Source organism: Equus asinus, chromosome 1, assembly GCF_041296235.1.
Source record: "Equus asinus isolate D_3611 breed Donkey chromosome 1, EquAss-T2T_v2, whole genome shotgun sequence".
NCBI classification, from domain to species: domain Eukaryota; kingdom Metazoa; phylum Chordata; class Mammalia; order Perissodactyla; family Equidae; genus Equus; species Equus asinus.
The window spans coordinates 4,909,499-4,933,424 of record NC_091790.1 but is presented as its reverse complement, the minus strand read 5'-3'; positions in this window follow the sequence as shown (position 1 = coordinate 4,933,424).

The following is a 23,926-nucleotide window of genomic DNA, read 5'->3' as shown; positions in this document are numbered from 1 at the left end:
CACCTTCTGGGTCGGTGGCCCGGGGTGGGCCGGGTGGAACCTCGGGTGAGCCTGCTCACCACTGCTTCAGGCCTTCTGGGGCAGGCGTCCGAGGTAGTGTAGAGGCAGATGGGAAGGGACGTTAGACAGGGCCAGACTTCCACAGCAAAGACAGGAGCATTGCCAGCAGATGTGAGCTCAGCGATGCACTTCTGCCAGAACAAAACCGATTCAAAGTTGCAAAGCATAGAGAAACTGAAGCTGAAAAGAAAAAGTGAAAAACTGCATGCCAGTGAGAAGGATGAGATCTCTATGAAGAAACTTAGCAAAACAGGTGAAAGCCATGGCAATGGAAAACTAACAAACGTTGGGGGAAAGAAATTCAAGAAGACACAAGGAGAAAGAAGGAGATTCCAGGATCTAGGAGTGGAAGCATCAACACACTGGAAACGTCCCTACCAGAGCAAGGAACCTCTGGATTCCATGCAATCCCAGTCAAAGTTGCAGCAATGTTTCCCACAGAGACAGAAGAGGGAATCCTGAAGCTTCTAGCCAGCAACAAGAGACCCTGACTAGGCAAAGGAATCCTCAGGAAAACGAAAAAAGCAGGACGTGGCACACTTTCCGATTTCAACATATAGGACGAAGCACTAGGTACCGAGACGGCACAGTCTGGGCCCCAAAACAGGCACACAGACCCATGCAACAGAATCGAGAACCCAGAGCCCAACTCAAACGTACATGGACAGCCCATTTTCGACCAGGGAGCCAAGAGGAGACAGCGGAGAAAGGAGAGCCTCTACCATAAACGGTGCTGGGAAGCCTGCACAGCCACATGGAACACAACGAGAGTACACCATGATGTTACACCTGGCACACACACCACCTGAAATGGATCAAAGCCTTGAATGGCAGACTTGAAACCGTGAACCTTGTAGCAGAAGACCTAGGCAGAGTGCTCTTTGCCATCTGTCTGAGCCGCCTGTTTGGAAGAAGCAAGTCTGACTGGGCCAGGGCAACCAAGTCAACAAGAAACCAACGGGACCACGTCAAATGCGGACGCTTCTGCCCAGTGAAGGAAACCATCGACTGAATGGAAAGATAGCACAACGACTGGGGGAGGATGTTTGCAAACCACACATCGGACAAGGGGTGGAAAGCCCAAAGATGCAATCAACTCGCACGTCCCCAGAAGAAAAAAAAAACAACAAGCCAATGAAAACCTGGGCAGAAGATGGAAACAGAGATTTCTGCCAAGAAGATCGAAAGAGGGCCAACGGGTGCATGAACACTTGTTCACCGTCATTAAGTCTCAGGCCAATGCAAATGCAAACTGCAAGGGCACAGCAGCTCACTGTGGTCAGAATGGCTATAAGGAAGCAGACAGGAAGCCACAAGTGTCAGAGAGGAGGTGGAGAGAAGGGAAGCCTCCCGCACCGTTGGTGGGAGTGCAGACCGGTGCAGCCACTACGCCAAGCGGTGTGGAACTGCCTCAGAACTTGAAGAATCCATGTCCCATATGATCCAGCTATTCCTCTGTGGCATGTTGATCCAAAGAACTCGGAAACACTCCTGCATAAAGACATGTCCACCGCTGAGTTCACCACAGCGTCGCTCCCACTACCCAAGACTTGGAAGCCTCCCTGGAGCCCAGCAAGGGACCAGTGCAGAAGGAAGATGGGCTATAGCCACGCAATGGCATACCAGTCAGCCGGAACCAAGGATGCAATCCAGCCATTTGTGACCACCAGAATGGCTGGGAGGGTTTTAGGGAAGTGAAACAAGCCCCAGGGAGCAAGGCAAGTACCGTAGGACCTCACTTAAGAGGAGAAGCAAAAACAAGCGGTCAGGAACAGGTGGCACGGGACATTTGATTGGGGGTTCCCAGAGACAAAGCGGGGAGGTGTGAGAGGGTGAAACAGATGATGAGGCACAAGTGTGTGGTGAGGGCCTGCTATTAGGCTTACGCAGGGGAAGATGATGTAAGCTACACGGAAGTCTACATCGATGAGGATGCAAATCGGAAAGATATAGGATGTTCTAATGCAGGGTTGCGGCAATAAATTCACCTCAAAGCAAAAATCCAAAATGGGGTCCAGAATGACGGCATAAAGCTTTGGGGCTGAAAGAGATTAGAGAAGGTGAACTTCCAAGGCTGGAAAATCACCTCAAAATGCGTACTGATGCTACAGAAAGGTAGACCATTCCAAATAGATGAAGAGCAATGCTACCCACAGCACATGCTGCCTGCGAAACCCATGCACCCACGGAAAAGGTTACCGTGCAGGATGTTACTACTAATCACCTTCACGAATAATCCAAACAGGCCCACGTGTTCCCAAGCTCAGGCAAAAGGTTGGTCCAAAAGTCCAATTCAGGGCCGGCCCTGTGGCGGAGCGGGTAAGCGCCCACGTTCCGCTTGGCCGGCCCAGGCCTCACTGTTTCACATCACGGGTGCAGATCACATTAGCAGTCTTAGGAAATATAGATTTCATGGTACGGTGCAGACAGGGATCATAAACTAAGTAGCAATGGTGAGGTCACCTTCTCAATACGCACCAGAAAAAGAACCGTGAGGCTTTTACAATCCATGAACGCATCTGGTACACTTCCCCAAAGGAAGCAGGAAGGAAAACATGGGACCTGCCTAGGTGGAATCGGCAGAGTGCTAGGAGATGACACGATCATTGCGCATCAGAGGATTGCCCGGGCAACTTCAACCTGGGAGGGAGTCCAGGACTTTCTCTGGGGAACGTCCACCCACTTGGCCATCTACATAAAATGTAAGAGGTGAAACCCAGGATAATCTTACAGGACAGAAACCAGTGTCTAGAGAGAATGTAGCAGGCCTTCCAAAGTTTGAGGGGCAAGACAGAAACCGACAAGAAATCGAGAAAAAGGAAAACTATCCTACCTGGAAAGGGTGAGGAGTCAGACTGGCCTGAGATGGCTCTGAAACTCTGTGTGCACGCAGGTTGTCAGGACAACTTCGAATTTTGAGGTTGTTTATGACATCACGAGGATCATGTCCGCCAAGATGGCCACACGGTTACAGACCGAGGATTGGCCTAGGCTAGGCTATTAAAGGGAGGGATACCCAGAAACAGCTTTGAGAAACAGAAAGCGGACACAGAAACTGGAAGGCATAAAACAGACGCTGATTCAAGGGGTAAGAAAGGGATCCTTGGCAAGAAGCGAGAATAGAGGGACAAGCCCCGAGAGGAGAACGTTGTCATCTGTTCAAGTCTATGGGGAGGCCATGCTGATTCAAGCTTGCAACTTGATTGGAAGCAAGAGGCCGGACTTGGGCCTTATCAGACCTACGTGGTCCTTCTGCCTTAAGCATAAGCCAAAGTCAAGAATGAGGTCTTGAGGACGTTGAAGAGAAGCCTCGATGCCTCCTTTCCTAGGCCCCTGGCATTCTTTGCAGATCAGTCTCACTTTCCATAGCTCTGGCGTCACGGGGGCCCACTGGGTACATGCTAATGTGTCCCAAGACATGTCTTGGAAGCCTTGAAGGAATGGAGCCCTGTCACGCTTGGGCTATGTCTCTTTGTTTGGAAGTGCTCTACAAGGGTGCTGAAAAGCACCCTTTTCCACAGGCCTTCGTTCCTTCGTGAAGGCTGCCCTCCCAGGCTAGTGTGCTCAGTTTGCCTCCATCGAAATTCTCTCCCCCTACCTCTTGCCGTAGAAGGATTATGGATTATGCATTTTGACACCACATGTAAGGAAGTGGGCTGAAAATGAGAACATTACAATTCTGTTTCAAGAATAATAAACAGGCGTGGGCTGAGGATGTAAGGCAAACAAATGGCACAGCCTATAGTAATAAAGGAAGCCCGTATCTAGACGGCACCTGGGGGAACGTTCCAGGATCAGGGGTGAAGTTCGAAACTTCCCAAATCCGGAAAGGAGACAGAAAAATATCTTTCCTGGAGAGAGGAATTCATCAGATTCGTCTAATTTGTCTTGGAAACATTGTGTCCGTGAAGGGGGATGCCAGGACCACCTCGAGTTTGGAGTTTCTGACCTCAGGATGTCAAACCAACCCAGATGACCACGTGTCCCCAGTGCTTAGTTTGACCCAGGCTAGGACAGCAAAGACTCCTTCAAGTGACCGGTGCAAATTCAAAGACAACAACCAAGAGTCACGAAAGCTCTCACACCTCGGCCTAGAGAACATACGGTGATTCCAGAAATGCAAAACGAATCACTTGGAATGAAGGGGAACGGACTGATAAGCATGTCTAAGGGGGATAGCTGAGAAATACCATGACGATTCTCCTATGGAAAAGAGACAAAGGTCCCAGAAAATGGAAGGCGAACAGAAATCACCCCTGGATAATCCACAATGAAAGATGATGTCCGTCTTTAGACAGACTCTGCTGGAACGTTTGAAAGGCAGAGAAATTCACAAGCCAAAAGACGGCAGCGAAGGTCAAGGCTGGGCTAAGTGGGAAGGGTGAGTTATGAGACTGCTCCAAGCGGGCCAGGAAACCGTGTGTCCGTGAAGCTTGCCGGGACAGCAGAGACACGATTCTGACAAATCCTCTGACATCGCAGTGGACCCGAAAAACAACCTGGCCTCATCTACACAGTGCCAGACTTGGGCTCAAGTAGCATATTCAAGTCCCATTGCCCTCAACTGCAGGTTGCCAACGGAACATGAAAGGGGCCGGCCGGTGGTGCAGCGGTGAGGTCCGCACCTTCTGGGTCGGTGGCCCGGGGTGGGCCGGGTGGACCCTCGGGTGAGCCTGCTCACCACTGCTTCAGGCCTTCTGGGGCAGGCGTCCGAGGTAGTGTAGAGGCAGATGGGAAGGGACGTTAGACAGGGCCAGACTTCCACAGCAAAGACAGGAGCATTGCCAGCAGATGTGAGCTCAGCGATGCACTTCTGCCAGAACAAAACCGATTCAAAGTTGCAAAGCATAGAGAAACTGAAGCTGAAAAGAAAAAGTGAAAAACTGCATGCCAGTGAGAAGGATGAGATCTCTATGAAGAAACTTAGCAAAACAGGTGAAAGCCATGGCAATGGAAAACTAACAAACGTTGGGGGAAAGAAATTCAAGAAGACACAAGGAGAAAGAAGGAGATTCCAGGATCTAGGAGTGGAAGCATCAACACACTGGAAACGTCCCTACCAGAGCAAGGAACCTCTGGATTCCATGCAATCCCAGTCAAAGTTGCAGCAATGTTTCCCACAGAGACAGAAGAGGGAATCCTGAAGCTTCTAGCCAGCAACAAGAGACCCTGACTAGGCAAAGGAATCCTCAGGAAAACGAAAAAAGCAGGACGTGGCACACTTTCCGATTTCAACATATAGGACGAAGCACTAGGTACCGAGACGGCACAGTCTGGGCCCCAAAACAGGCACACAGACCCATGCAACAGAATCGAGAACCCAGAGCCCAACTCAAACGTACATGGACAGCCCATTTTCGACCAGGGAGCCAAGAGGAGACAGCGGAGAAAGGAGAGCCTCTACCATAAACGGTGCTGGGAAGCCTGCACAGCCACATGGAACACAACGAGAGTACACCATGATGTTACACCTGGCACACACACCACCTGAAATGGATCAAAGCCTTGAATGGCAGACTTGAAACCGTGAACCTTGTAGCAGAAGACCTAGGCAGAGTGCTCTTTGCCATCTGTCTGAGCCGCCTGTTTGGAAGAAGCAAGTCTGACTGGGCCAGGGCAACCAAGTCAACAAGAAACCAACGGGACCACGTCAAATGCGGACGCTTCTGCCCAGTGAAGGAAACCATCGACTGAATGGAAAGATAGCACAACGACTGGGGGAGGATGTTTGCAAACCACACATCGGACAAGGGGTGGAAAGCCCAAAGATGCAATCAACTCGCACGTCCCCAGAAGAAAAAAAAAACAACAAGCCAATGAAAACCTGGGCAGAAGATGGAAACAGAGATTTCTGCCAAGAAGATCGAAAGAGGGCCAACGGGTGCATGAACACTTGTTCACCGTCATTAAGTCTCAGGCCAATGCAAATGCAAACTGCAAGGGCACAGCAGCTCACTGTGGTCAGAATGGCTATAAGGAAGCAGACAGGAAGCCACAAGTGTCAGAGAGGAGGTGGAGAGAAGGGAAGCCTCCCGCACCGTTGGTGGGAGTGCAGACCGGTGCAGCCACTACGCCAAGCGGTGTGGAACTGCCTCAGAACTTGAAGAATCCATGTCCCATATGATCCAGCTATTCCTCTGTGGCATGTTGATCCAAAGAACTCGGAAACACTCCTGCATAAAGACATGTCCACCGCTGAGTTCACCACAGCGTCGCTCCCACTACCCAAGACTTGGAAGCCTCCCTGGAGCCCAGCAAGGGACCAGTGCAGAAGGAAGATGGGCTATAGCCACGCAATGGCATACCAGTCAGCCGGAACCAAGGATGCAATCCAGCCATTTGTGACCACCAGAATGGCTGGGAGGGTTTTAGGGAAGTGAAACAAGCCCCAGGGAGCAAGGCAAGTACCGTAGGACCTCACTTAAGAGGAGAAGCAAAAACAAGCGGTCAGGAACAGGTGGCACGGGACATTTGATTGGGGGTTCCCAGAGACAAAGCGGGGAGGTGTGAGAGGGTGAAACAGATGATGAGGCACAAGTGTGTGGTGAGGGCCTGCTATTAGGCTTACGCAGGGGAAGATGATGTAAGCTACACGGAAGTCTACATCGATGAGGATGCAAATCGGAAAGATATAGGATGTTCTAATGCAGGGTTGCGGCAATAAATTCACCTCAAAGCAAAAATCCAAAATGGGGTCCAGAATGACGGCATAAAGCTTTGGGGCTGAAAGAGATTAGAGAAGGTGAACTTCCAAGGCTGGAAAATCACCTCAAAATGCGTACTGATGCTACAGAAAGGTAGACCATTCCAAATAGATGAAGAGCAATGCTACCCACAGCACATGCTGCCTGCGAAACCCATGCACCCACGGAAAAGGTTACCGTGCAGGATGTTACTACTAATCACCTTCACGAATAATCCAAACAGGCCCACGTGTTCCCAAGCTCAGGCAAAAGGTTGGTCCAAAAGTCCAATTCAGGGCCGGCCCTGTGGCGGAGCGGGTAAGCGCCCACGTTCCGCTTGGCCGGCCCAGGCCTCACTGTTTCACATCACGGGTGCAGATCACATTAGCAGTCTTAGGAAATATAGATTTCATGGTACGGTGCGGACAGGGATCATAAACTAAGTAGCAATGGTGAGGTCACCTTCTCAATACGCACCAGAAAAAGAACCGTGAGGCTTTTACAATCCATGAACGCATCTGGTACACTTCCCCAAAGGAAGCAGGAAGGAAAACATGGGACCTGCCTAGGTGGAATCGGCAGAGTGCTAGGAGATGACACGATCATTGCGCATCAGAGGATTGCCCGGGCAACTTCAACCTGGGAGGGAGTCCAGGACTTTCTCTGGGGAACGTCCACCCACTTGGCCATCTACATAAAATGTAAGAGGTGAAACCCAGGATAATCTTACAGGACAGAAACCAGTGTCTAGAGAGAATGTAGCAGGCCTTCCAAAGTTTGAGGGGCAAGACAGAAACCGACAAGAAATCGAGAAAAAGGAAAACTATCCTACCTGGAAAGGGTGAGGAGTCAGACTGGCCTGAGATGGCTCTGAAACTCTGTGTGCACGCAGGTTGTCAGGACAACTTCGAATTTTGAGGTTGTTTATGACATCACGAGGATCATGTCCGCCAAGATGGCCACACGGTTACAGACCGAGGATTGGCCTAGGCTAGGCTATTAAAGGGAGGGATACCCAGAAACAGCTTTGAGAAACAGAAAGCGGACACAGAAACTGGAAGGCATAAAACAGACGCTGATTCGAGGGGTAAGAAAGGGATCCTTGGCAAGAAGCGAGAATAGAGGGACAAGCCCCGAGAGGAGAACGTTGTCATCTATTCAAGTCTATGGGGAGGCCATGCTGATTCAAGCTTGCAACTTGATTGGAAGCAAGAGGCCGGACTTGGGCCTTATCAGACCTACGTGGTCCTTCTGCCTTAAGCATAAGCCAAAGTCAAGAATGAGGTCTTGAGGACGTTGAAGAGAAGCCTCGATGCCTCCTTTCCTAGGCCCCTGGCATTCTTTGCAGATCAGTCTCACTTTCCATAGCTCTGGCGTCACGGGGGCCCACTGGGTACATGCTAATGTGTCCCAAGACATGTCTTGGAAGCCTTGAAGGAATGGAGCCCTGTCACGCTTGGGCTATGTCTCTTTGTTTGGAAGTGCTCTACAAGGGTGCTGAAAAGCACCCTTTTCCACAGGCCTTCGTTCCTTCGTGAAGGCTGCCCTCCCAGGCTAGTGTGCTCAGTTTGCCTCCATCGAAATTCTCTCCCCCTACCTCTTGCCGTAGAAGGATTATGGATTATGCATTTTGACACCACATGTAAGGAAGTGGGCTGAAAATGAGAACATTACAATTCTGTTTCAAGAAAAATAAACAGGCGTGGGCTGAGGATGTAAGGCAAACAAATGGCACAGCCTATAGTAATAAAGGAAGCCCGTATCTAGACGGCACCTGGGGGAACGTTCCAGGATCAGGGGTGAAGTTCGAAACTTCCCAAATCCGGAAAGGAGACAGAAAAATATCTTTCCTGGAGAGAGGAATTCATCAGATTCGTCTAATTTGTCTTGGAAACATTGTGTCCGTGAAGGGGGATGCCAGGACCACCTCGAGTTTGGAGTTTCTGACCTCAGGATGTCAAACCAACCCAGATGACCACGTGTCCCCAGTGCTTAGTTTGACCCAGGCTAGGACAGCAAAGACTCCTTCAAGTGACCGGTGCAAATTCAAAGACAACAACCAAGAGTCACGAAAGCTCTCACACCTCGGCCTAGAGAACATACGGTGATTCCAGAAATGCCAAACGAATCACTTGGAATGAAGGGGAACGGACTGATAAGCATGTCTAAGGGGGATAGCTGAGAAATACCATGACGATTCTCCTATGGAAAAGAGACAAAGGTCCCAGAAAATGGAAGGCGAACAGAAATCACCCCTGGATAATCCACAATGAAAGATGATGTCCGTCTTTAGACAGACTCTGCTGGAACGTTTGAAAGGCAGAGAAATTCACAAGCCAAAAGACGGCAGCGAAGGTCAAGGCTGGGCTAAGTGGGAAGGGTGAGTTATGAGACTGCTCCAAGCGGGCCAGGAAACCGTGTGTCCGTGAAGCTTGCCGGGACAGCAGAGACACGATTCTGACAAATCCTCTGACATCGCAGTGGACCCGAAAAACAACCTGGCCTCATCTACACAGTGCCAGACTTGGGCTCAAGTAGCATATTCAAGTCCCATTGCCCTCAACTGCAGGTTGCCAACGGAACATGAAAGGGGCCGGCCGGTGGTGCAGCGGTGAGGTCCGCACCTTCTGGGTCGGTGGCCCGGGGTGGGCCGGGTGGAACCTCGGGTGAGCCTGCTCACCACTGCTTCAGGCCTTCTGGGGCAGGCGTCCGAGGTAGTGTAGAGGCAGATGGGAAGGGACGTTAGACAGGGCCAGACTTCCACAGCAAAGACAGGAGCATTGCCAGCAGATGTGAGCTCAGCGATGCACTTCTGCCAGAACAAAACCGATTCAAAGTTGCAAAGCATAGAGAAACTGAAGCTGAAAAGAAAAAGTGAAAAACTGCATGCCAGTGAGAAGGATGAGATCTCTATGAAGAAACTTAGCAAAACAGGTGAAAGCCATGGCAATGGAAAACTAACAAACGTTGGGGGAAAGAAATTCAAGAAGACACAAGGAGAAAGAAGGAGATTCCAGGATCTAGGAGTGGAAGCATCAACACACTGGAAACGTCCCTACCAGAGCAAGGAACCTCTGGATTCCATGCAATCCCAGTCAAAGTTGCAGCAATGTTTCCCACAGAGACAGAAGAGGGAATCCTGAAGCTTCTAGCCAGCAACAAGAGACCCTGACTAGGCAAAGGAATCCTCAGGAAAACGAAAAAAGCAGGACGTGGCACACTTTCCGATTTCAACATATAGGACGAAGCACTAGGTACCGAGACGGCACAGTCTGGGCCCCAAAACAGGCACACAGACCCATGCAACAGAATCGAGAACCCAGAGCCCAACTCAAACGTACATGGACAGCCCATTTTCGACCAGGGAGCCAAGAGGAGACAGCGGAGAAAGGAGAGCCTCTACCATAAACGGTGCTGGGAAGCCTGCACAGCCACATGGAACACAACGAGAGTACACCATGATGTTACACCTGGCACACACACCACCTGAAATGGATCAAAGCCTTGAATGGCAGACTTGAAACCGTGAACCTTGTAGCAGAAGACCTAGGCAGAGTGCTCTTTGCCATCTGTCTGAGCCGCCTGTTTGGAAGAAGCAAGTCTGACTGGGCCAGGGCAACCAAGTCAACAAGAAACCAACGGGACCACGTCAAATGCGGACGCTTCTGCCCAGTGAAGGAAACCATCGACTGAATGGAAAGATAGCACAACGACTGGGGGAGGATGTTTGCAAACCACACATCGGACAAGGGGTGGAAAGCCCAAAGATGCAATCAACTCGCACGTCCCCAGAAGAAAAAAAAAACAACAAGCCAATGAAAACCTGGGCAGAAGATGGAAACAGAGATTTCTGCCAAGAAGATCGAAAGAGGGCCAACGGGTGCATGAACACTTGTTCACCGTCATTAAGTCTCAGGCCAATGCAAATGCAAACTGCAAGGGCACAGCAGCTCACTGTGGTCAGAATGGCTATAAGGAAGCAGACAGGAAGCCACAAGTGTCAGAGAGGAGGTGGAGAGAAGGGAAGCCTCCCGCACCGTTGGTGGGAGTGCAGACCGGTGCAGCCACTACGCCAAGCGGTGTGGAACTGCCTCAGAACTTGAAGAATCCATGTCCCATATGATCCAGCTATTCCTCTGTGGCGTGTTGATCCAAAGAACTCGGAAACACTCCTGCATAAAGACATGTCCACCGCTGAGTTCACCACAGCGTCGCTCCCACTACCCAAGACTTGGAAGCCTCCCTGGAGCCCAGCAAGGGACCAGTGCAGAAGGATGATGGGCTATAGCCACGCAATGGCATACCAGTCAGCCGGAACCAAGGATGCAATCCAGCCATTTGTGACCACCAGAATGGCTGGGAGGGTTTTAGGGAAGTGAAACAAGCCCCAGGGAGCAAGGCAAGTACCGTAGGACCTCACTTAAGAGGAGAAGCAAAAACAAGCGGTCAGGAACAGGTGGCACGGGACATTTGATTGCGGGTTCCCAGAGACAAAGCAGGGAGGTGTGAGAGGGTGAAACAGATGATGAGGCACAAGTGTGTGGTGAGGGCCTGCTATTAGGCTTACGCAGGGGAAGATGATGTAAGCTACACGGAAGTCTACATCGATGAGGATGCAAATCGGAAAGATATAGGATGTTCTAATGCAGGGTTGCGGCAATAAATTCACCTCAAAGCAAAAATCCAAAATGGGGTCCAGAATGACGGCATAAAGCTTTGGGGCTGAAAGAGATTAGAGAAGGTGAACTTCCAAGGCTGGAAAATCACCTCAAAATGCGTACTGATGCTACAGAAAGGTAGACCATTCCAAATAGATGAAGAGCAATGCTACCCACAGCACATGCTGCCTGCGAAACCCATGCACCCACGGAAAAGGTTACCGTGCAGGATGTTACTACTAATCACCTTCACGAATAATCCAAACAGGCCCACGTGTTCCCAAGCTCAGGCAAAAGGTTGGTCCAAAAGTCCAATTCAGGGCCGGCCCTGTGGCGGAGCGGGTAAGCGCCCACGTTCCGCTTGGCCGGCCCAGGCCTCACTGTTTCACATCACGGGTGCAGATCACATTAGCAGTCTTAGGAAATATAGATTTCATGGTACGGTGCGGACAGGGATCATAAACTAAGTAGCAATGGTGAGGTCACCTTCTAATACGCACCAGAAAAAGAACCGTGAGGCTTTTACAATCCATGAACGCATCTGGTACACTTCCCCAAAGGAAGCAGGAAGGAAAACATGGGACCTGCCTAGGTGGAATCGGCAGAGTGCTAGGAGATGACACGATCATTGCGCATCAGAGGATTGCCCGGGCAACTTCAACCTGGGAGGGAGTCCAGGACTTTCTCTGGGGAACGTCCACCCACTTGGCCATCTACATAAAATGTAAGAGGTGAAACCCAGGATAATCTTACAGGACAGAAACCAGTGTCTAGAGAGAATGTAGCAGGCCTTCCAAAGTTTGAGGGGCAAGACAGAAACCGACAAGAAATCGAGAAAAAGGAAAACTATCCTACCTGGAAAGGGTGAGGAGTCAGACTGGCCTGAGATGGCTCTGAAACTCTGTGTGCACGCAGGTTGTCAGGACAACTTCGAATTTTGAGGTTGTTTATGACATCACGAGGATCATGTCCGCCAAGATGGCCACACGGTTACAGACCGAGGATTGGCCTAGGCTAGGCTATTAAAGGGAGGGATACCCAGAAACAGCTTTGAGAAACAGAAAGCGGACACAGAAACTGGAAGGCATAAAACAGACGCTGATTCGAGGGGTAAGAAAGGGATCCTTGGCAAGAAGCGAGAATAGAGGGACAAGCCCCGAGAGGAGAACGTTGTCATCTATTCAAGTCTATGGGGAGGCCATGCTGATTCAAGCTTGCAACTTGATTGGAAGCAAGAGGCCGGACTTGGGCCTTATCAGACCTACGTGGTCCTTCTGCCTTAAGCATAAGCCAAAGTCAAGAATGAGGTCTTGAGGACGTTGAAGAGAAGCCTCGATGCCTCCTTTCCTAGGCCCCTGGCATTCTTTGCAGATCAGTCTCACTTTCCATAGCTCTGGCGTCACGGGGGCCCACTGGGTACATGCTAATGTGTCCCAAGACATGTCTTGGAAGCCTTGAAGGAATGGAGCCCTGTCACGCTTGGGCTATGTCTCTTTGTTTGGAAGTGCTCTACAAGGGTGCTGAAAAGCACCCTTTTCCACAGGCCTTCGTTCCTTCGTGAAGGCTGCCCTCCCAGGCTAGTGTGCTCAGTTTGCCTCCATCGAAATTCTCTCCCCCTACCTCTTGCCGTAGAAGGATTATGGATTATGCATTTTGACACCACATGTAAGGAAGTGGGCTGAAAATGAGAACATTACAATTCTGTTTCAAGAAAAATAAACAGGCGTGGGCTGAGGATGTAAGGCAAACAAATGGCACAGCCTATAGTAATAAAGGAAGCCCGTATCTAGACGGCACCTGGGGGAACGTTCCAGGATCAGGGGTGAAGTTCGAAACTTCCCAAATCCGGAAAGGAGACAGAAAAATATCTTTCCTGGAGAGAGGAATTCATCAGATTCGTCTAATTTGTCTTGGAAACATTGTGTCCGTGAAGGGGGATGCCAGGACCACCTCGAGTTTGGAGTTTCTGACCTCAGGATGTCAAACCAACCCAGATGACCACGTGTCCCCAGTGCTTAGTTTGACCCAGGCTAGGACAGCAAAGACTCCTTCAAGTGACCGGTGCAAATTCAAAGACAACAACCAAGAGTCACGAAAGCTCTCACACCTCGGCCTAGAGAACATACGGTGATTCCAGAAATGCCAAACGAATCACTTGGAATGAAGGGGAACGGACTGATAAGCATGTCTAAGGGGGATAGCTGAGAAATACCATGACGATTCTCCTATGGAAAAGAGACAAAGGTCCCAGAAAATGGAAGGCGAACAGAAATCACCCCTGGATAATCCACAATGAAAGATGATGTCCGTCTTTAGACAGACTCTGCTGGAACGTTTGAAAGGCAGAGAAATTCACAAGCCAAAAGACGGCAGCGAAGGTCAAGGCTGGGCTAAGTGGGAAGGGTGAGTTATGAGACTGCTCCAAGCGGGCCAGGAAACCGTGTGTCCGTGAAGCTTGCCGGGACAGCAGAGACACGATTCTGACAAATCCTCTGACATCGCAGTGGACCCGAAAAACAACCTGGCCTCATCTACACAGTGCCAGACTTGGGCTCAAGTAGCATATTCAAGTCCCATTGCCCTCAACTGCAGGTTGCCAACGGAACATGAAAGGGGCCGGCCGGTGGTGCAGCGGTGAGGTCCGCACCTTCTGGGTCGGTGGCCCGGGGTGGGCCGGGTGGAACCTCGGGTGAGCCTGCTCACCACTGCTTCAGGCCTTCTGGGGCAGGCGTCCGAGGTAGTGTAGAGGCAGATGGGAAGGGACGTTAGACAGGGCCAGACTTCCACAGCAAAGACAGGAGCATTGCCAGCAGATGTGAGCTCAGCGATGCACTTCTGCCAGAACAAAACCGATTCAAAGTTGCAAAGCATAGAGAAACTGAAGCTGAAAAGAAAAAGTGAAAAACTGCATGCCAGTGAGAAGGATGAGATCTCTATGAAGAAACTTAGCAAAACAGGTGAAAGCCATGGCAATGGAAAACTAACAAACGTTGGGGGAAAGAAATTCAAGAAGACACAAGGAGAAAGAAGGAGATTCCAGGATCTAGGAGTGGAAGCATCAACACACTGGAAACGTCCCTACCAGAGCAAGGAACCTCTGGATTCCATGCAATCCCAGTCAAAGTTGCAGCAATGTTTCCCACAGAGACAGAAGAGGGAATCCTGAAGCTTCTAGCCAGCAACAAGAGACCCTGACTAGGCAAAGGAATCCTCAGGAAAACGAAAAAAGCAGGACGTGGCACACTTTCCGATTTCAACATATAGGACGAAGCACTAGGTACCGAGACGGCACAGTCTGGGCCCCAAAACAGGCACACAGACCCATGCAACAGAATCGAGAACCCAGAGCCCAACTCAAACGTACATGGACAGCCCATTTTCGACCAGGGAGCCAAGAGGAGACAGCGGAGAAAGGAGAGCCTCTACCATAAACGGTGCTGGGAAGCCTGCACAGCCACATGGAACACAACGAGAGTACACCATGATGTTACACCTGGCACACACACCACCTGAAATGGATCAAAGCCTTGAATGGCAGACTTGAAACCGTGAACCTTGTAGCAGAAGACCTAGGCAGAGTGCTCTTTGCCATCTGTCTGAGCCGCCTGTTTGGAAGAAGCAAGTCTGACTGGGCCAGGGCAACCAAGTCAACAAGAAACCAACGGGACCACGTCAAATGCGGACGCTTCTGCCCAGTGAAGGAAACCATCGACTGAATGGAAAGATAGCACAACGACTGGGGGAGGATGTTTGCAAACCACACATCGGACAAGGGGTGGAAAGCCCAAAGATGCAATCAACTCGCACGTCCCCAGAAGAAAAAAAAAACAACAAGCCAATGAAAACCTGGGCAGAAGATGGAAACAGAGATTTCTGCCAAGAAGATCGAAAGAGGGCCAACGGGTGCATGAACACTTGTTCACCGTCATTAAGTCTCAGGCCAATGCAAATGCAAACTGCAAGGGCACAGCAGCTCACTGTGGTCAGAATGGCTATAAGGAAGCAGACAGGAAGCCACAAGTGTCAGAGAGGAGGTGGAGAGAAGGGAAGCCTCCCGCACCGTTGGTGGGAGTGCAGACCGGTGCAGCCACTACGCCAAGCGGTGTGGAACTGCCTCAGAACTTGAAGAATCCATGTCCCATATGATCCAGCTATTCCTCTGTGGCGTGTTGATCCAAAGAACTCGGAAACACTCCTGCATAAAGACATGTCCACCGCTGAGTTCACCACAGCGTCGCTCCCACTACCCAAGACTTGGAAGCCTCCCTGGAGCCCAGCAAGGGACCAGTGCAGAAGGATGATGGGCTATAGCCACGCAATGGCATACCAGTCAGCCGGAACCAAGGATGCAATCCAGCCATTTGTGACCACCAGAATGGCTGGGAGGGTTTTAGGGAAGTGAAACAAGCCCCAGGGAGCAAGGCAAGTACCGTAGGACCTCACTTAAGAGGAGAAGCAAAAACAAGCGGTCAGGAACAGGTGGCACGGGACATTTGATTGCGGGTTCCCAGAGACAAAGCGGGGAGGTGTGAGAGGGTGAAACAGATGATGAGGCACAAGTGTGTGGTGAGGGCCTGCTATTAGGCTTACGCAGGGGAAGATGATGTAAGCTACACGGAAGTCTACATCGATGAGGATGCAAATCGGAAAGATATAGGATGTTCTAATGCAGGGTTGCGGCAATAAATTCACCTCAAAGCAAAAATCCAAAATGGGGTCCAGAATGACGGCATAAAGCTTTGGGGCTGAAAGAGATTAGAGAAGGTGAACTTCCAAGGCTGGAAAATCACCTCAAAATGCGTACTGATGCTACAGAAAGGTAGACCATTCCAAATAGATGAAGAGCAATGCTACCCACAGCACATGCTGCCTGCGAAACCCATGCACCCACGGAAAAGGTTACCGTGCAGGATGTTACTACTAATCACCTTCACGAATAATCCAAACAGGCCCACGTGTTCCCAAGCTCAGGCAAAAGGTTGGTCCAAAAGTCCAATTCAGGGCCGGCCCTGTGGCGGAGCGGGTAAGCGCCCACGTTCCGCTTGGCCGGCCCAGGCCTCACTGTTTCACATCACGGGTGCAGATCACATTAGCAGTCTTAGGAAATATAGATTTCATGGTACGGTGCGGACAGGGATCATAAACTAAGTAGCAATGGTGAGGTCACCTTCTAATACGCACCAGAAAAAGAACCGTGAGGCTTTTACAATCCATGAACGCATCTGGTACACTTCCCCAAAGGAAGCAGGAAGGAAAACATGGGACCTGCCTAGGTGGAATCGGCAGAGTGCTAGGAGATGACACGATCATTGCGCATCAGAGGATTGCCCGGGCAACTTCAACCTGGGAGGGAGTCCAGGACTTTCTCTGGGGAACGTCCACCCACTTGGCCATCTACATAAAATGTAAGAGGTGAAACCCAGGATAATCTTACAGGACAGAAACCAGTGTCTAGAGAGAATGTAGCAGGCCTTCCAAAGTTTGAGGGGCAAGACAGAAACCGACAAGAAATCGAGAAAAAGGAAAACTATCCTACCTGGAAAGGGTGAGGAGTCAGACTGGCCTGAGATGGCTCTGAAACTCTGTGTGCACGCAGGTTGTCAGGACAACTTCGAATTTTGAGGTTGTTTATGACATCACGAGGATCATGTCCGCCAAGATGGCCACACGGTTACAGACCGAGGATTGGCCTAGGCTAGGCTATTAAAGGGAGGGATACCCAGAAACAGCTTTGAGAAACAGAAAGCGGACACAGAAACTGGAAGGCATAAAACAGACGCTGATTCGAGGGGTAAGAAAGGGATCCTTGGCAAGAAGCGAGAATAGAGGGACAAGCCCCGAGAGGAGAACGTTGTCATCTGTTCAAGTCTATGGGGAGGCCATGCTGATTCAAGCTTGCAACTTGATTGGAAGCAAGAGGCCGGACTTGGGCCTTATCAGACCTACGTGGTCCTTCTGCCTTAAGCATAAGCCAAAGTCAAGAATGAGGTCTTGAGGACGTTGAAGAGAAGCCTCGATGCCTCCTTTCCTAGGCCCCTGGCATTCTTTGCAGATCAGTCTCACTTTCCATAGCTCTGGCGTCACGGGGGCCCACTGGGTACATGCTAATGTGTCCCAAGACATGTCTTGGAAGCCTTGAAGGAATGGAGCCCTGTCACGCTTGGGCTATGTCTCTTTGTTTGGAAGTGCTCTACAAGGGTGCTGAAAAGCACCCTTTTCCACAGGCCTTCGTTCCTTCGTGAAGGCTGCCCTCCCAGGCTAGTGTGCTCAGTTTGCCTCCATCGAAATTCTCTCCCCCTACCTCTTGCCGTAGAAGGATTATGGATTATGCATTTTGACACCACATGTAAGGAAGTGGGCTGAAAATGAGAACATTACAATTCTGTTTCAAGAAAAATAAACAGGCGTGGGCTGAGGATGTAAGGCAAACAAATGGCACAGCCTATAGTAATAAAGGAAGCCCGTATCTAGACGGCACCTGGGGGAACGTTCCAGGATCAGGGGTGAAGTTCGAAACTTCCCAAATCCGGAAAGGAGACAGAAAAATATCTTTCCTGGAGAGAGGAATTCATCAGATTCGTCTAATTTGTCTTGGAAACATTGTGTCCGTGAAGGGGGATGCCAGGACCACCTCGAGTTTGGAGTTTCTGACCTCAGGATGTCAAACCAACCCAGATGACCACGTGTCCCCAGTGCTTAGTTTGACCCAGGCTAGGACAGCAAAGACTCCTTCAAGTGACCGGTGCAAATTCAAAGACAACAACCAAGAGTCACGAAAGCTCTCACACCTCGGCCTAGAGAACATACGGTGATTCCAGAAATGCCAAACGAATCACTTGGAATGAAGGGGAACGGACTGATAAGCATGTCTAAGGGGGATAGCTGAGAAATACCATGACGATTCTCCTATGGAAAAGAGACAAAGGTCCCAGAAAATGGAAGGCGAACAGAAATCACCCCTGGATAATCCACAATGAAAGATGATGTCCGTCTTTAGACAGACTCTGCTGGAACGTTTGAAAGGCAGAGAAATTCACAAGCCAAAAGACGGCAGCGAAGGTCAAGGCTGGGCTAAGTGGGAAGGGTGAGTTATGAGACTGCTCCAAGCGGGCCAGGAAACCGTGTGTCCGTGAAGCTTGCCGGGACAGCAGAGACACGATTCTGACAAATCCTCTGACATCGCAGTGGACCCGAAAAACAACCTGGCCTCATCTACACAGTGCCAGACTTGGGCTCAAGTAGCATATTCAAGTCCCATTGCCCTCAACTGCAGGTTGCCAACGGAACATGAAAGGGGCCGGCCGGTGGTGCAGTGGTGAGGTCCGCACCTTCTGGGTCGGTGGCCCGGGGTGGGCCGGGTGGAACCTCGGTTGGGCCTGCTCACCACTGCTTCAGGCCTTCTGGGGCAGGCGTCCGAGGTAGTGTAGAGGCAGATGGGAAGGGACGTTAGACAGGGCCAGACTTCCACAGCAAAGACAGGAGCATTGCCAGCAGATGTGAGCTCAGCGATGCACTTCTGCCAGAACAAAACCGATTCAAAGTTGCAAAGCATAGAGAAACTGAAGCTGAAAAGAAAAAGTGAAAAACTGCATGCCAGTGAGAAGGATGAGATCTCTATGAAGAAACTTAGCAAAACAGGTGAAAGCCATGGCAATGGAAAACTAACAAACGTTGGGGGAAAGAAATTCAAGAAGACACAAGGAGAAAGAAGGAGATTCCAGGATCTAGGAGTGGAAGCATCAACACACTGGAAACGTCCCTACCAGAGCAAGGAACCTCTGGATTCCATGCAATCCCAGTCAAAGTTGCAGCAATGTTTCCCACAGAGACAGAAGAGGGAATCCTGAAGCTTCTAGCCAGCAACAAGAGACCCTGACTAGGCAAAGGAATCCTCAGGAAAACGAAAAAAGCAGGACGTGGCACACTTTCCGATTTCAACATATAGGACGAAGCACTAGGTACCGAGACGGCACAGTCTGGGCCCCAAAACAGGCACACAGACCCATGCAACAGAATCGAGAACCCAGAGCCCAACTCAAACGTACATGGACAGCCCATTTTCGACCAGGGAGCCAAGAGGAGACAGCGGAGAAAGGAGAGCCTCTACCATAAACGGTGCTGGGAAGCCTGCACAGCCACATGGAACACAACGAGAGTACACCATGATGTTACACCTGGCACACACACCACCTGAAATGGATCAAAGCCTTGAATGGCAGACTTGAACCGTGAACCTTGTAGCAGAAGACCTAGGCAGAGTGCTCTTTGCCATCTGTCTGAGCCGCCTGTTTGGAAGAAGCAAGTCTGACTGGGCCAGGGCAACCAAGTCAACAAGAAACCAACGGGACCACGTCAAATGCGGACGCTTCTGCCCAGTGAAGGAAACCATCGACTGAATGGAAAGATAGCACAACGACTGGGGGAGGATGTTTGCAAACCACACATCGGACAAGGGGTGGAAAGCCCAAAGATGCAATCAACTCGCACGTCCCCAGAAGAAAAAAAAAACAACAAGCCAATGAAAACCTGGGCAGAAGATGGAAACAGAGATTTCTGCCAAGAAGATCGAAAGAGGGCCAACGGGTGCATGAACACTTGTTCACCGTCATTAAGTCTCAGGCCAATGCAAATGCAAACTGCAAGGGCACAGCAGCTCACTCTGGTCAGAATGGCTATAAGGAAGCAGACAGGAAGCCACAAGTGTCAGAGAGGAGGTGGAGAGAAGGGAAGCCTCCCGCACCGTTGGTGGGAGTGCAGACCGGTGCAGCCACTACGCCAAGCGGTGTGGAACTGCCTCAGAACTTGAAGAATCCATGTCCCATATGATCCAGCTATTCCTCTGCGGCGTGTTGATCCAAAGAACTCGGAAACACTCCTGCATAAAGACATGTCCACCGCTGAGTTCACCACAGCGTCGCTCCCACTACCCAAGACTTGGAAGCCTCCCTGGAGCCCAGCAAGGGACCAGTGCAGAAGGAAGATGGGCTATAGCCACGCAATGGCATACCAGTCAGCCGGAACCAAGGATGCAATCCAGCCATTTGTGACCACCAGAATGGCTGGGAGGGTTTTAGGGAAGTGAAACAAGCCCCAGGGAGCAAGGCAAGTACCGTAGGACCTCACTTAAGAGGAGAAGCAAAAACAAGCGGTCAGGAACAGGTGGCACGGGACATTTGATTGGGGGTTCCCAGAGACAAAGCGGGGAGGTGTGAGAGGGTGAAACAGATGATGAGGCACAAGTGTGTGGTGAGGGCCTGCTATTAGGCTTACGCAGGGGAAGATGATGTAAGCTACACGGAAGTCTACATCGATGAGGATGCAAATCGGAAAGATATAGGATGTTCTAATGCAGGGTTGCGGCAATAAATTCACCTCAAAGCAAAAATCCAAAATGGGGTCCAGAATGACGGCATAAAGCTTTGGGGCTGAAAGAGATTAGAGAAGGTGAACTTCCAAGGCTGGAAAATCACCTCAAAATGCGTACTGATGCTACAGAAAGGTAGACCATTCCAAATAGATGAAGAGCAATGCTACCCACAGCACATGCTGCCTGCGAAACCCATGCACCCACGGAAAAGGTTACCGTGCAGGATGTTACTACTAATCACCTTCACGAATAATCCAAACAGGCCCACGTGTTCCCAAGCTCAGGCAAAAGGTTGGTCCAAAAGTCCAATTCAGGGCCGGCCCTGTGGCGGAGCGGGTAAGCGCCCACGTTCCGCTTGGCCGGCCCAGGCCTCACTGTTTCACATCACGGGTGCAGATCACATTAGCAGTCTTAGGAAATATAGATTTCATGGTACGGTGCGGACAGGGATCATAAACTAAGTAGCAATGGTGAGGTCACCTTCTAATACGCACCAGAAAAAGAACCGTGAGGCTTTTACAATCCATGAACGCATCTGGTACACTTCCCCAAAGGAAGCAGGAAGGAAAACATGGGACCTGCCTAGGTGGAATCGGCAGAGTGCTAGGAGATGACACGATCATTGCGCATCAGAGGATTGCCCGGGCAACTTCAACCTGGGAGGGAGTCCAGGACTTTCTCTGGGGAACGTCCACCCACTTGGCCATCTACATAAAATGTAAGAGGTGAAACCCAGGATAATCTTACAGGACAGAAACCAGTGTCTAGAGAGAATGTAGCAGGCCTTCCAAAGTTTGAGGGGCAAGACAGAAACCGACAAGAAATCGAGAAAAAGGAAAACTATCCTACCTGGAAAGGGTGAGGAGTCAGACTGGCCTGAGATGGCTCTGAAACTCTGTGTGCACGCAGGTTGTCAGGACAACTTCGAATTTTGAGGTTGTTTATGACATCACGAGGATCATGTCCGCCAAGATGGCCACACGGTTACAGACCGAGGATTGGCCTAGGCTAGGCTATTAAAGGGAGGGATACCCAGAAACAGCTTTGAGAAACAGAAAGCGGACACAGAAACTGGAAGGCATAAAACAGACGCTGATTCGAGGGGTAAGAAAGGGATCCTTGGCAAGAAGCGAGAATAGAGGGACAAGCCCCGAGAGGAGAACGTTGTCATCTGTTCAAGTCTATGGGGAGGCCATGCTGATTCAAGCTTGCAACTTGATTGGAAGCAAGAGGCCGGACTTGGGCCTTATCAGACCTACGTGGTCCTTCTGCCTTAAGCATAAGCCAAAGTCAAGAATGAGGTCTTGAGGACGTTGAAGAGAAGCCTCGATGCCTCCTTTCCTAGGCCCCTGGCATTCTTTGCAGATCAGTCTCACTTTCCATAGCTCTGGCGTCACGGGGGCCCACTGGGTACATGCTAATGTGTCCCAAGACATGTCTTGGAAGCCTTGAAGGAATGGAGCCCTGTCACGCTTGGGCTATGTCTCTTTGTTTGGAAGTGCTCTACAAGGGTGCTGAAAAGCACCCTTTTCCACAGGCCTTCGTTCCTTCGTGAAGGCTGCCCTCCCAGGCTAGTGTGCTCAGTTTGCCTCCATCGAAATTCTCTCCCCCTACCTCTTGCCGTAGAAGGATTATGGATTATGCATTTTGACACCACATGTAAGGAAGTGGGCTGAAAATGAGAACATTACAATTCTGTTTCAAGAAAAATAAACAGGCGTGGGCTGAGGATGTAAGGCAAACAAATGGCACAGCCTATAGTAATAAAGGAAGCCCGTATCTAGACGGCACCTGGGGGAACGTTCCAGGATCAGGGGTGAAGTTCGAAACTTCCCAAATCCGGAAAGGAGACAGAAAAATATCTTTCCTGGAGAGAGGAATTCATCAGATTCGTCTAATTTGTCTTGGAAACATTGTGTCCGTGAAGGGGGATGCCAGGACCACCTCGAGTTTGGAGTTTCTGACCTCAGGATGTCAAACCAACCCAGATGACCACGTGTCCCCAGTGCTTAGTTTGACCCAGGCTAGGACAGCAAAGACTCCTTCAAGTGACCGGTGCAAATTCAAAGACAACAACCAAGAGTCACGAAAGCTCTCACACCTCGGCCTAGAGAACATACGGTGATTCCAGAAATGCCAAACGAATCACTTGGAATGAAGGGGAACGGACTGATAAGCATGTCTAAGGGGGATAGCTGAGAAATACCATGACGATTCTCCTATGGAAAAGAGACAAAGGTCCCAGAAAATGGAAGGCGAACAGAAATCACCCCTGGATAATCCACAATGAAAGATGATGTCCGTCTTTAGACAGACTCTGCTGGAACGTTTGAAAGGCAGAGAAATTCACAAGCCAAAAGACGGCAGCGAAGGTCAAGGCTGGGCTAAGTGGGAAGGGTGAGTTATGAGACTGCTCCAAGCGGGCCAGGAAACCGTGTGTCCGTGAAGCTTGCCGGGACAGCAGAGACACGATTCTGACAAATCCTCTGACATCGCAGTGGACCCGAAAAACAACCTGGCCTCATCTACACAGTGCCAGACTTGGGCTCAAGTAGCATATTCAAGTCCCATTGCCCTCAACTGCAGGTTGCCAACGGAACATGAAAGGGGCCGGCCGGTGGTGCAGCGGTGAGGTCCGCACCTTCTGGGTCGGTGGCCCGGGGTGGGCCGGGTGGACCCTCGGGTGAGCCTGCTCACCACTGCTTCAGGCCTTCTGGGGCAGGCGTCCGAGGTAGTGTAGAGGCAGATGGGAAGGGACGTTAGACAGGGCCAGACTTCCACAGCAAAGACAGGAGCATTGCCAGCAGATGTGAGCTCAGCGATGCACTTCTGCCAGAACAAAACCGATTCAAAGTTGCAAAGCATAGAGAAACTGAAGCTGAAAAGAAAAAGTGAAAAACTGCATGCCAGTGAGAAGGATGAGATCTCTATGAAGAAACTTAGCAAAACAGGTGAAAGCCATGGCAATGGAAAACTAACAAACGTTGGGGGAAAGAAATTCAAGAAGACACAAGGAGAAAGAAGGAGATTCCAGGATCTAGGAGTGGAAGCATCAACACACTGGAAACGTCCCTACCAGAGCAAGGAACCTCTGGATTCCATGCAATCCCAGTCAAAGTTGCAGCAATGTTTCCCACAGAGACAGAAGAGGGAATCCT